The 10,198-nt window shown below is 43.0% G+C and overlaps 1 long non-coding RNA gene across 1 annotated transcript; it reads right to left on the bottom strand.

Moving 5' to 3' along the window:
• Nucleotides 1-2,681: 2,681 nt before the first annotated feature.
• Nucleotides 2,682-6,004, bottom strand: LOC311586504. The gene is made up of 3 exons (XR_014775544.1): nt 5,887-6,004; nt 2,908-2,982; nt 2,682-2,815 (listed from the first exon to the last, which is right to left on the bottom strand). It is a non-coding gene; the product is annotated as an uncharacterized lncRNA (long non-coding RNA).
• Nucleotides 6,005-10,198: the final 4,194 nt, after the last annotated feature.

Raw genomic sequence — 10,198 nt, 5'->3', positions numbered from 1 at the left:
AACCACTCCTGTTACACAGAGAAACCATGTCTTGAAAAACAAACAAACAAACAAACAAACAAACAACAACAACCAAAAAAAACCAAAGCAAAGCAAAGCAAAACAAAACCAAAACAACCGCTTACACTAAAAGTAAATAAATAAGTAAAAGTAATATAAAAATATTATAAAGCAAAAATAGTTCTAAAAATATAGTAAAATATAAAAGGGGGAAACACAAAGATCAAAAAGCATAAGGGTAGGAACAAAAAACAAAGAGAGAAATAAAGGAAGAAAAGGTGACCGATGAGGAGACAAAGCATTAGGATGACCTCCTTTTGAGCTGCTAACCAGAACCTTCCACATACTGACTTGGGGAAGGGTTGGCAGTCAAGCCTGTGGCCTCCTGACTTTCCTATGATGTAAGCTAGCGCTGGGCACGTATTGGACAAGTGCGTTGTATCTACCAGAGTCATTCTCAGTTCAGTAGCTTCTCTTCTTTGCAGCCAGATGCTTCTGCTCGCCACAGTTGGCTTTGCAGTGTGCAGTCTTCTAGGCTCGCCCACCTTCCCGAGGACCTCACATCATATTCCCTGCTGTGGTTGGAGGTTCTATCCCAAAGACTTCCAGAGTGGAGGAAGGCATAGCACTGAGGGCTGCTTTCCCACTTTAACTCATCCTGCTGGAGGGAGACATCTTCGGCTCCTAAGGAATTGGTTGGAGCTTCAGTGTTCTCCGCTCCACAGCAGAGAATCTTACAGCAGGAAGCTGATTGCAGACACTGGTCCACCTACTGACCTCGAGTTCAAGGCTTTCAAACTTCGGAATTATCTCAGGTCACACGGCCTGATGATCGACTCCTTTACTACACACACTGCCCCAGCCAGGCCTTCTGCCTTCCCCATCTACAGCTGTCTCCCAGGGCTTACTCTGTTCTCTGGGTTCAAGGAGGTTGAATTTCGGTTCCCTGACTTCCGGCTAATCCCTGTTCTCAGGCCTCCATGGTATCTCAGTTTTAACAGTGGTCTCCTTACAATGGCGCTTGGCCACAGCCCACTAAGCTGGGAAATCCCCTCCACCTGCTGACTCAGGTAAGCCACTGTCTCTGCAACTGGATTTGAGCCTCTGGGACCTTATGGGCTTGTCCTCAGTTTCTTTTCAGTTGGGCTGCCTGTCTTTGTTTTGATGAGGCTTCTGTTTCCTGTCTGCCCCCTGGGGAGCCACCTGGAATCTCATACCTGTTCGGCCTTGTCTTTCTCCGTACTTGTCTACTGCCCCACCTCTCCTTTTGTGGATCTTGAAAGTGTTTCCCACTTTACACTAGAATACTATTCCTTATTGAGACACTGCACCATCTTATCCAAAAGTGCTTCAAATGAACACATTGATAAGCTAGCAGCAGGCCACATAGTTAGCATAATTTCATGATAGCAATGAGTATTGATGATGTTTTAGTAAATCTGTCACCCCTAAAATGTGACATGAGAATGCCTGTCCATTCAGTTGGTGAATGTGTTGCTGTGTGGTCTGGGTCCCTACCCAAGCTCATGATGGAAATACCAAACTTTAACTAGAGGTTAGTGAAAATAAAAATGTAATTTGGTCCCAATTCAAACGTGTGACTACCAAGTGTGTTAGTCTATTCAGGCTTCACAAGAAAATTCCATAGATTAGATGGCTTATAAACAACAGCACTTAACTCCTCCCCCTCTGGGCCTAACTAGGACACAGCAGCGGTGAGCAGAGTGTGCAGTGTGGGCTGTTTCCTGGTGGTTCACAGGTAGCAGTAACTTGTCCTTACCTAGTGAAATTAGTGAGCGATCTCTCTGAAGTTTACAAGAGCTCTAGTCTCATTCCGGGGGCCCCAGCTCTCATGGTGCTGTTATTTTTCACAGGCCTCACATACTAATTCTATCAAACCAGGGGTTAGGATTTCAACGTATGGATTTGGGAATGTGGGCATTTAGTCTATAGTTCTAGGTTTAAGAGCAACCCAGAACCCTGAAGACAGGGTATAGTGACATTAGAGCAGGCAAGAGAATTAGCCACAAATCTTGCTAAAACACAGTCTTCTGGGACCCATCCCCAGTGTCTGAATTAGGAGGGCTAGCTTGGGGCCAGAAAAAGAAATATCCATTTTGTACACATTCCCAATGTTGCTGCTGTTTGTCCAACTTTGAGAAAATTATTCTGGAAGAAAGTTATTCTGTTAAACTAGGGGATCCTGGCATCTCAGATACTTTATACCTGATTTCAAATATGGCAGACAGTACTATTATTGCCAAAACTCAAATTTCACTCTGCATTAGAGAGCTGTTTCTCTCCAGTTAACTTCTCTGGGATTCTCGTGTTGCTCTTTGGGAATGTGTGGAACTGCCTCACCCACCTTCCTTTCCTATGGTTACCACCCGTGACCATAGGAATAACTTATGCCTTATGCGAATCTCTCCCATAGCATCAGTGTCACTCTTTTCATGACTTCTGCATGGGAGATGCACTTGGGATGCCTTGTTGATTTATGCCGACTGTGAAGCCTTATTTAACTTCAACCACCCAGCCATGCATACCATGCATTCGTTTTTACTCAATCCAAGTACAGATGGCTCTTGTGGAGATGTTTATGTTATGACAGACAGAAAATTGAGCCTGCTATATTTGTAAATTAGAGTGTAATAGCTCCATATATGTGTATCCTCCAGTGTCTCCAAGCCTCCATTCCCCATAGCCCATACTTGCTGTGTTTTGTTCTTCTTGATTTGCTCAAATGTCCTTCGGGTGGGGATCTCACTTACAAAGAGAAGCAGCCATGCTGTTCTGGATAACTTTTGAATTTCTGCTGTGGAGAGACAGAATGAAGACTCTTCTTGGAGCTTTCTCTGAAGTATCTGGACACTTCCCCTCTAGATATATCTAGAAAATGCTTCTTACATCTCACTTGTCCAGGCTGGATTACATCCTCACAGGTAAAAGTGTCATGTTCCATAAACCAGGAGGCAACAAATCCTACAGGAAATCAACATAGGAAAAAAGAACAAATACGTTTTTGGAAAACTGAATTTGGCAAATGTGCACTCCCACAACTTTGTAGTTTCTCCTTTGTCTTACATTTTAAGCTAGCCAACAATTATGAATCAAATAACCTAGATATCCCTGAAAGGAGAGTACTGACCAAACCCTTTGTATCAGAAAAGTACAAATATAAACTCCATAAAAGACCATCATCATTCTCAGGGGTGAAGTCAGAAGACCTGGGATTAAGTGAACCCTTGGCCGTAATAGCTGAGGGACTCCGCATCTAGAAACTCATCTTCGTGGACCAGGTAGCATTTTAAAGCAAGTGACCATAGTGGCTTTCTAAGGTATATGGGTTACTACTAATCTAATCCAGTCTTGTGTGAGTATGTGTGTCATGGTTGGATTATGTTTTTGGGGACAGGGGTCCAATATCTAAAATGAAGAGAATTTATAGTTTTGCTCCTCTGTGAGGGGCTAGAAGTGTTTAGCCAGGAACCATTTGCATCCCTGAGGTTCTGAGGTTCCTGAACTCCATTATCCCACATTTTGAGATAGCACTTCCACTCTTCTCAACTATTTCAGCCCACTGTAAACTTTGACATGAAGGTTGAGGTGGGATGTGGGAAGATAAGTTGATGGTTCCCTTGCAGAATCCAGTTGTTTTCATGAGGTGAGAGAGGCCCACTGAGCACCCCATCCTGTTCTAGCTCAAACATGTTTAAGGAACAAGGGCATTCCCTCACTGTTATTGATAAAGTGGCAACCAGTTGACGTCTTCCAAACGAAGAAGCAGAGGCTAGGTTCCCTCCCTCCCCCGTGGCTGCTAAGAAAGACCCAAAGCAGATTCCTGACAGCAATGCCCATCCTTCCCGCTTCAGTTGGCTGCCCTTTTGGTTTCTGGTAGCGCCCTCTTGAGCACAACCCCGGAATAAGCCCTTTTGCTTTGACTTGCTTATATGAATGTCATGGAACACAAGATCAGAATCAAAGCTGTATAGTATTCCATAGTGTAAATGTACCACAGTTTCTTTATCCATTCTTCTAGGATAGCAGGCAACCAAGAAGAGACTTGATACCCTATGAGCATATACAGGGGGAGGAGATCCCCCTCAGTCACAGTCATAGGGAAAGGGAGTAAAGAGAAAATAGGAGGGAGGGAGGAATGGGAGGATACAAGGGATGGGATAACAATTGAGATGTAATATGAATAAATTAATAAAAAATTTTAAAAAAGAATCAAAGCTGTAGCTAAAGCCCTGGCTGATCAAAACCTTACCCTCCATTGTCTTCCTGGCATGTTGATGCAGCCCAGGAAGGAATAAGATTAGTTTTTGCCATCTGAGCTCTGGAAGCTGTTGGAGTTGCAACTCAGGATTTTTTTGTCAAGGCTGAAAATTGATAGACTGTTTCCTCAAGTACCTTCCAAGGTCTTGCAGTAAGACACGGAGCTTAGAATCACCAAGGGTAATTCCTTTCTTCTTTATTAAATTTTTGCAGTTCGTTTGTTTGTGCCAGTCTTCAGAGGTTTGCTTTGTGCTCTACAAACTTTTATAACATGGTGGAAAACTCAGTTATCCTCAGCCACTTTTTGTCTCCAATGCACAAACATCAAAATGCTACAAGATACGTAAAGCCTACTTTTTATGTGCCTTTCCAGAAATTCTCTTTCATTTTGTTTTAATGCCTTAGTTTTGATCTTTGAGATCTCTCTCTCTCTCTCTCTCTCTCTCTCTCTCTCTCTCTCTCTCTCTCTCTTCCCCTCCCCCTCTCTCTCTTTCTCTGTATATTCTTTATAGGCAGTAACCGATCTTTTTTCCCCATAAAATTCATCTTAACTCAGTGTATGCACCAAACAACAACAAAATGGGGGAAAAGAAAAAGAAAAGACATCCATAAGGGGAAAAAGCAATCCAACAACAACAACAATAACAACAACAAAAAACCCAAAGATAAAATTAGCAAACTAAACGTATGAACTGAACCAGAATTAAAAAAAAAAAAAAACCTGTGTGTATAAAGTGAAGGCATGACTGCTCCAAAACAAAGTTAAGGAGAAGACTTTTATTGTTGATATGAGCAGGAGCCAGAAGCATCTGGAAGAGTCCACAGCAGGGAGAGAAAGTAATAAAACAAGTATGGCCAGTAGAGCAAACAGGACCACGAGGGGAGACAGGGTTAGGGGGAGAGTAAGAGAGAAATAGAAGAGGAGAAAAGAGGGAGGGAAGGAGAGGAAGAGAGAGAATGCTCAAGACAGGAGACAAGAGAGAAGGGGCCAAGAAAGCGCATGGCCGGCCAAAAGGGCAGGGTTATATGGGAATGAGATGCTGGGAAAGGAAGCCCTTGAGCTGGAGAAGCTTAGGTTAGAGTGCATGATGGGAAGAACTGAGAAGAGCCTCAGGTACCAAGTGAGTGAGCCAGGGGGCCCACAGGTGCTTCGCATTGCTAATAGGCACCACAGATGGCCATTTTATCCCAAGTCTCTCTTGGATCAGATGCTGTAAGTAAGGACTCACAATGAGTCAAATGACCACCTTGTAAGTTTTCTTTATCCTGATCATGGATATTGGGTACGAAAACTCCCCAGCATCCAGTCTGTGGCTTCCCAGCAGCATTCCTTCGTAGCATCATATACTTGAATCCATCCAGTTTTTGCCCACATACACAGATAGAGTAGTGCCACAAGTATTTTTTTTTCAAGCCTTTAATAAAAAAAACAACAAATAAAACAGAGTACCAGGGGCTACTCTACTGGTTTTCCTGGGCCAGTGACTTTCCAATGCTTGGCGAATGAGGCCACAAAATGTCTAGTCAGTGAGGAGCAAACCAAGCTAGATAAATTATGTACTTTGGCCCAATTAGATGAATCTATTCATTCCATTCTTACAGACTTACTCATTTAGAAATCTCCCTTAAAGCTGGTATTCTTGTTGCCAAAGCTCTGTGCCATTACTGAATTCAGTTTAATTTGATGGGACTGAGGGATGGTGGAGCGGACGGAAGCTGGCCGAGGATCTGTGGAAATATAAAATGATTTTAGTTGCTCCACAGTTCCACTCTGGATTCATTCAAGGACACAGGATTCACCATTTGATCTACGGAACGTGACATTTAATGAACACAAGAAAAATCTAGGTCAGTGAGTTAGAATAGAGGTTGAAAATGGTCTCTTTCTGCCTGCCAACTTAGGAGCAGCAGAGGCTGCTGTCTGCCCAATGTGCTGTGGCCATACTTATCTCAGCTAGCTTCTGACTGCAGATGGTGTACCCTGTTTGGCTCTCGAGGTCAGCTCAGGGTAAAGAGATCTCATGACACAAGTTTGTACTCAGAGTCTAAGTACTGCCCGGCACTGGCTTCCACAGACACAGATGGAAATTGGTGAAACAGGTGCATGTCAAACTTGGTATTAGAGCAGCTTAGCCCTTTGTTTAATGAGAGGGTGACCTCATGTTATATTACCTCATTAATCCTTTCAGACTTTAACATGGTTCTACTTTGAATGTGATGAAAGTGAAGGTCGCTATGAAGACAGTAAACACACCCCCCCCCAACCCCATCAAGGGCTGGAAGAAAAAAAGCCTTGAAGATGCCAAGGGCCCACGGCCAGCCTAGTCCTTACTGAATTCATCTTGGTGTCTCTTTGCCACTGCTGCTATAAACACCCAGTTTAGTAGCAAGCTCAGAATGGCCTTGGGCTGTGTGGCCATGAGTACCTTCCCTTCTTTCTGGATCAGTTTCAATAGAAACATATAGATTTGCTTTTTTGTTTTGTTTTGTTTTGTTTTTGTTTTTGTTTTTACCCAGTAGAGACCCCACCCCATACAGCTACAGAGACCTTTGTCCTACTCCCCTCAGGCCCTCTCACTGCCTATTTAATTCTCCTTTCCTCAGGGTCCTTGTCCTAACCCTGTAGTCACTTCAGCTAGAAGGTTCATTGGATCATCTCTCAAGAACTTAGACACATGAAAACTCACCATTTGAGGGCTTCCGAAAGGTGCCCAGCATTTGGTGCCCTGGGTGAGAAGGAGAAAAGAATGGTAAAACATACACAAGGCTGCCTGCTAGGCCAGCCTTCTGCTGTGCCAGTCACTCTGGCCATACTGTGGACCCCTAGCCCTTGGGACATCTCCTTGGCATGGCTCAGTGTCAGGTTGCCTGGGACGTTGCAGGCCTTTCTCCAGGTGCAAAAGCCAGCCCTACTTCAAGCTGAGGAGATGCCATTAAATCATTTTCCTATTGCCTTTTAGACCAGCTTTGAATTATAAATAAGCCAAGAGCTTTAGAGCAGCCACAGTGCTGGCTGTAAGGTTATTTGCGTCCCCTCCTCTATCCCAAGTCCCCTATGCCAACTTTCCCTTTTAGAAAACCCACAGGTTTCCAGGTCCCCTTCCCTTGCTGCCAGTGCCCATGCATTAGCACTTAGCGAAAGCGGAGCACACGGCCCCTCCTCCCCTTTCCTAATAGAAACACCGTAGATAAAGAACGACAGGCTAATCTATCGCATATACTTACTGTGCGGTTTTACATGAGTAGTCTTTGCAAACGGTAACTGCAGTACATTTGGGAGAATGACAAGAATAGGCATATAGCTGGCAGAGGAAGCTGGGAACTAAGTTTACAGTAGCTACAAGAGATGGGAAGACCTGCTCCGTATGTACTTGCCGTTTGCTCCAGTTTGTTAACTACCATGCGGGAACGTCTTGTCTTATTTCTGGTCACCACAAGTGAGAGTTTTATCATCTTCCAAAGAAGAAACAAACAAACAAACAAACAAACATACAAACAAAACAAAACCCAAAGGGTTAGGTCAACTAAATTATTTGACCAAAGGCCCATAGTAGGCAAGCCAGACCCTCTGTCTCAGTCTCTTGTTAAGAAACTTACTTCTCATGTAGCCTCTATACTTAATTTCTCATGCCAAAGAAGGTCAGGAGAATTTAAACTTTAAACTCCTTAAAAAAAAATTAAAGGAGCCCCACATCTTAAATTTCTTGAGAAAATCGTGGAGCCAATAAACTTCTAAACGTGAAGCAGCACACGGGACGCAAGGCCGCCTTTTAGTAGATTAAGGGCTTTTCCACAGACATGACATGCTAAAATTAGACCGTTTACTGTTCTCTCAGCTACATCGTAAGGATATTTACTTCTCGTCTTGCTTCTTGTAAGTCTAGAGGTGTCATTGGTAATATAAGTAAATAATACTCCTGGGGGTGACATGGACTTAAAACTCCATTTCTTTCTTCCTCATAATACGGTTTCACTGTGGAAAGAACTGAGTTTGTTTCTTTGGCTTTGTGGACTTGGAAATCTGGGAAGGGACTTGTTGGTAAAACAGAAAAGGTAGAAGGAACATTTATACATTTGTAGGGTCTCCTCTATGACCTTGAAAACAGTACCTTCTACATTTTAGCCAGATACGGTGACCTGAGTACAAGAACAGAGTAACTCAGCTGCCTAGCTAAGACTTGTTAATCGATGTACAGTCTGTGGGCTGTTTTGTATTATGTCACCTTAGTCCATCACTAGGTTAGATGTGTAGGTCTCTCTAAGTCTTGGTAAGATGGCCAGTTTCTGGAAAAATTAGGAATCATAGACTCCCTTGTATCTAAAGAAGAAAAACTGACAGGAAAAGAAGATTTCCCCAACTTTGCCTTAACAATAAGCACATTGGCCATGCCATCTCTCCTTTGATCTTGTTATGAAAGGCATCTAGAGTGGTGATATGGAAAAGAAATAACCAGAGCATATCAAACGTGTTTGTCAATTAAATGCTTGCTGTGTGCAGGCTTTCTTCTAAGTGGCATATGCTTGTTTCCACAGGATACTGACAAAAGTGTCATGAATTTACCATTAGCCCAAATATACCAGCATACACAGTTATGCAAAACTTAAAAATATGGGCAGATTCTGAGAAGTGCAATTTCATCACTCTGTGGACATCACAGAGTGCGTTAAACAGCATTTTTTTTTTGGTGTAGGCCCATCACACTATATGGCCTCCTGATTCAATCATCAGACATGGCTAACACCTTGGATGGGCTGCTGCTAGTGTGATTTAGCATACTATTTTCTAACAAGCAATCTTTTATACAGAGGAATATACTCTAAAGTAATGGGAGTATGGTACAGTATATAAGCAAGTGACATAGTCCCTCCTCATCATTACAGAGGGACTGCACATCATATACTTTGAATACAACTGGCAATGCAACAGGAGTGTTTCCACTAGCCTCACTGCAAAACACAGTAGTGTTTGTCTATATTATGATGGCTTAAGACATCGTTAGGTAATGGGAATTTTTCACCTCCTTTATATTCTCATGGGGCAACTTCTGTGTATATGTTCCATTGTTAGCCTAAATGCCATTATGCAGATCTTGGCTATGTAGAAAATGCAACTGAATCCTACAGCATTACATCAATTACGTAAATGGCAGTGGTTCAAGAACAAGAGTGATCCAGCAATAAGCTCCAGATATTTAGTGTCTATGGATCAGACTGTGAACTCAGGTCATGTATCACAGAGACGGTGGGTCTACTGAACTTCAGGTGGTGAACTAACTTTTGTTTTCTTCCCTGTGTGGCATCAATAAGAGTGTTAGAATCTCAGACATCATTGACCTACACCTTGGGGCCCTGGGATCTAAGAATACCTGTCAATTTCTTCCCATGTGGTTGTCTGCTTGGTCAACTGGAGGAGTCTTTTTGAGCCAACTCTGATCCCAGGATGCTGACACCACCTTTGGAATCCAGGGTTTCCTCTCAATAGATCACAGTAGGATTATACGTCATGGATGGTACGAAACCTGACAGAGAGGGCAATGCCTGAGCTAGCAGACATGGCAACGGAGCCTTTTCTGTGTGTGGCTGACTCGCTCCTGGGAAGAGCCAGCAGTTCTTATCCTTTCCTTAGTATATATAATTACACATGACAGGAGCCCGCACAAGTCTCAGAGGTAGATGGTTTACTTGACATCTAGGGTTATCTGATTCTCCAGTGTTGTCTTCCCTCAAGTCCCCTGTTCTCAATAGTTTTGAGAAGAGACCTTAATTAAACTATACTCACAACCACAATAGAACCTTCTGTGGCAGTCTATATATTATACATTTTGACAACAGTCTCCTTAAAAATCTCTTTTTGAAGTGTTTGTGTGCTAATTCTTTTAAGGAGCTCTCTGAGCTAGACCCATCTCCTCATGACATATTC

The sequence above is a fragment of the Acomys minous genome (assembly GCF_964271855.1).
Source record: "Acomys minous genome assembly, chromosome: 2".
In the NCBI taxonomy this organism is placed as follows: domain Eukaryota; kingdom Metazoa; phylum Chordata; class Mammalia; order Rodentia; family Muridae; genus Acomys; species Acomys minous.
This window is presented reverse-complemented; position numbering and strand designations above follow the sequence as displayed.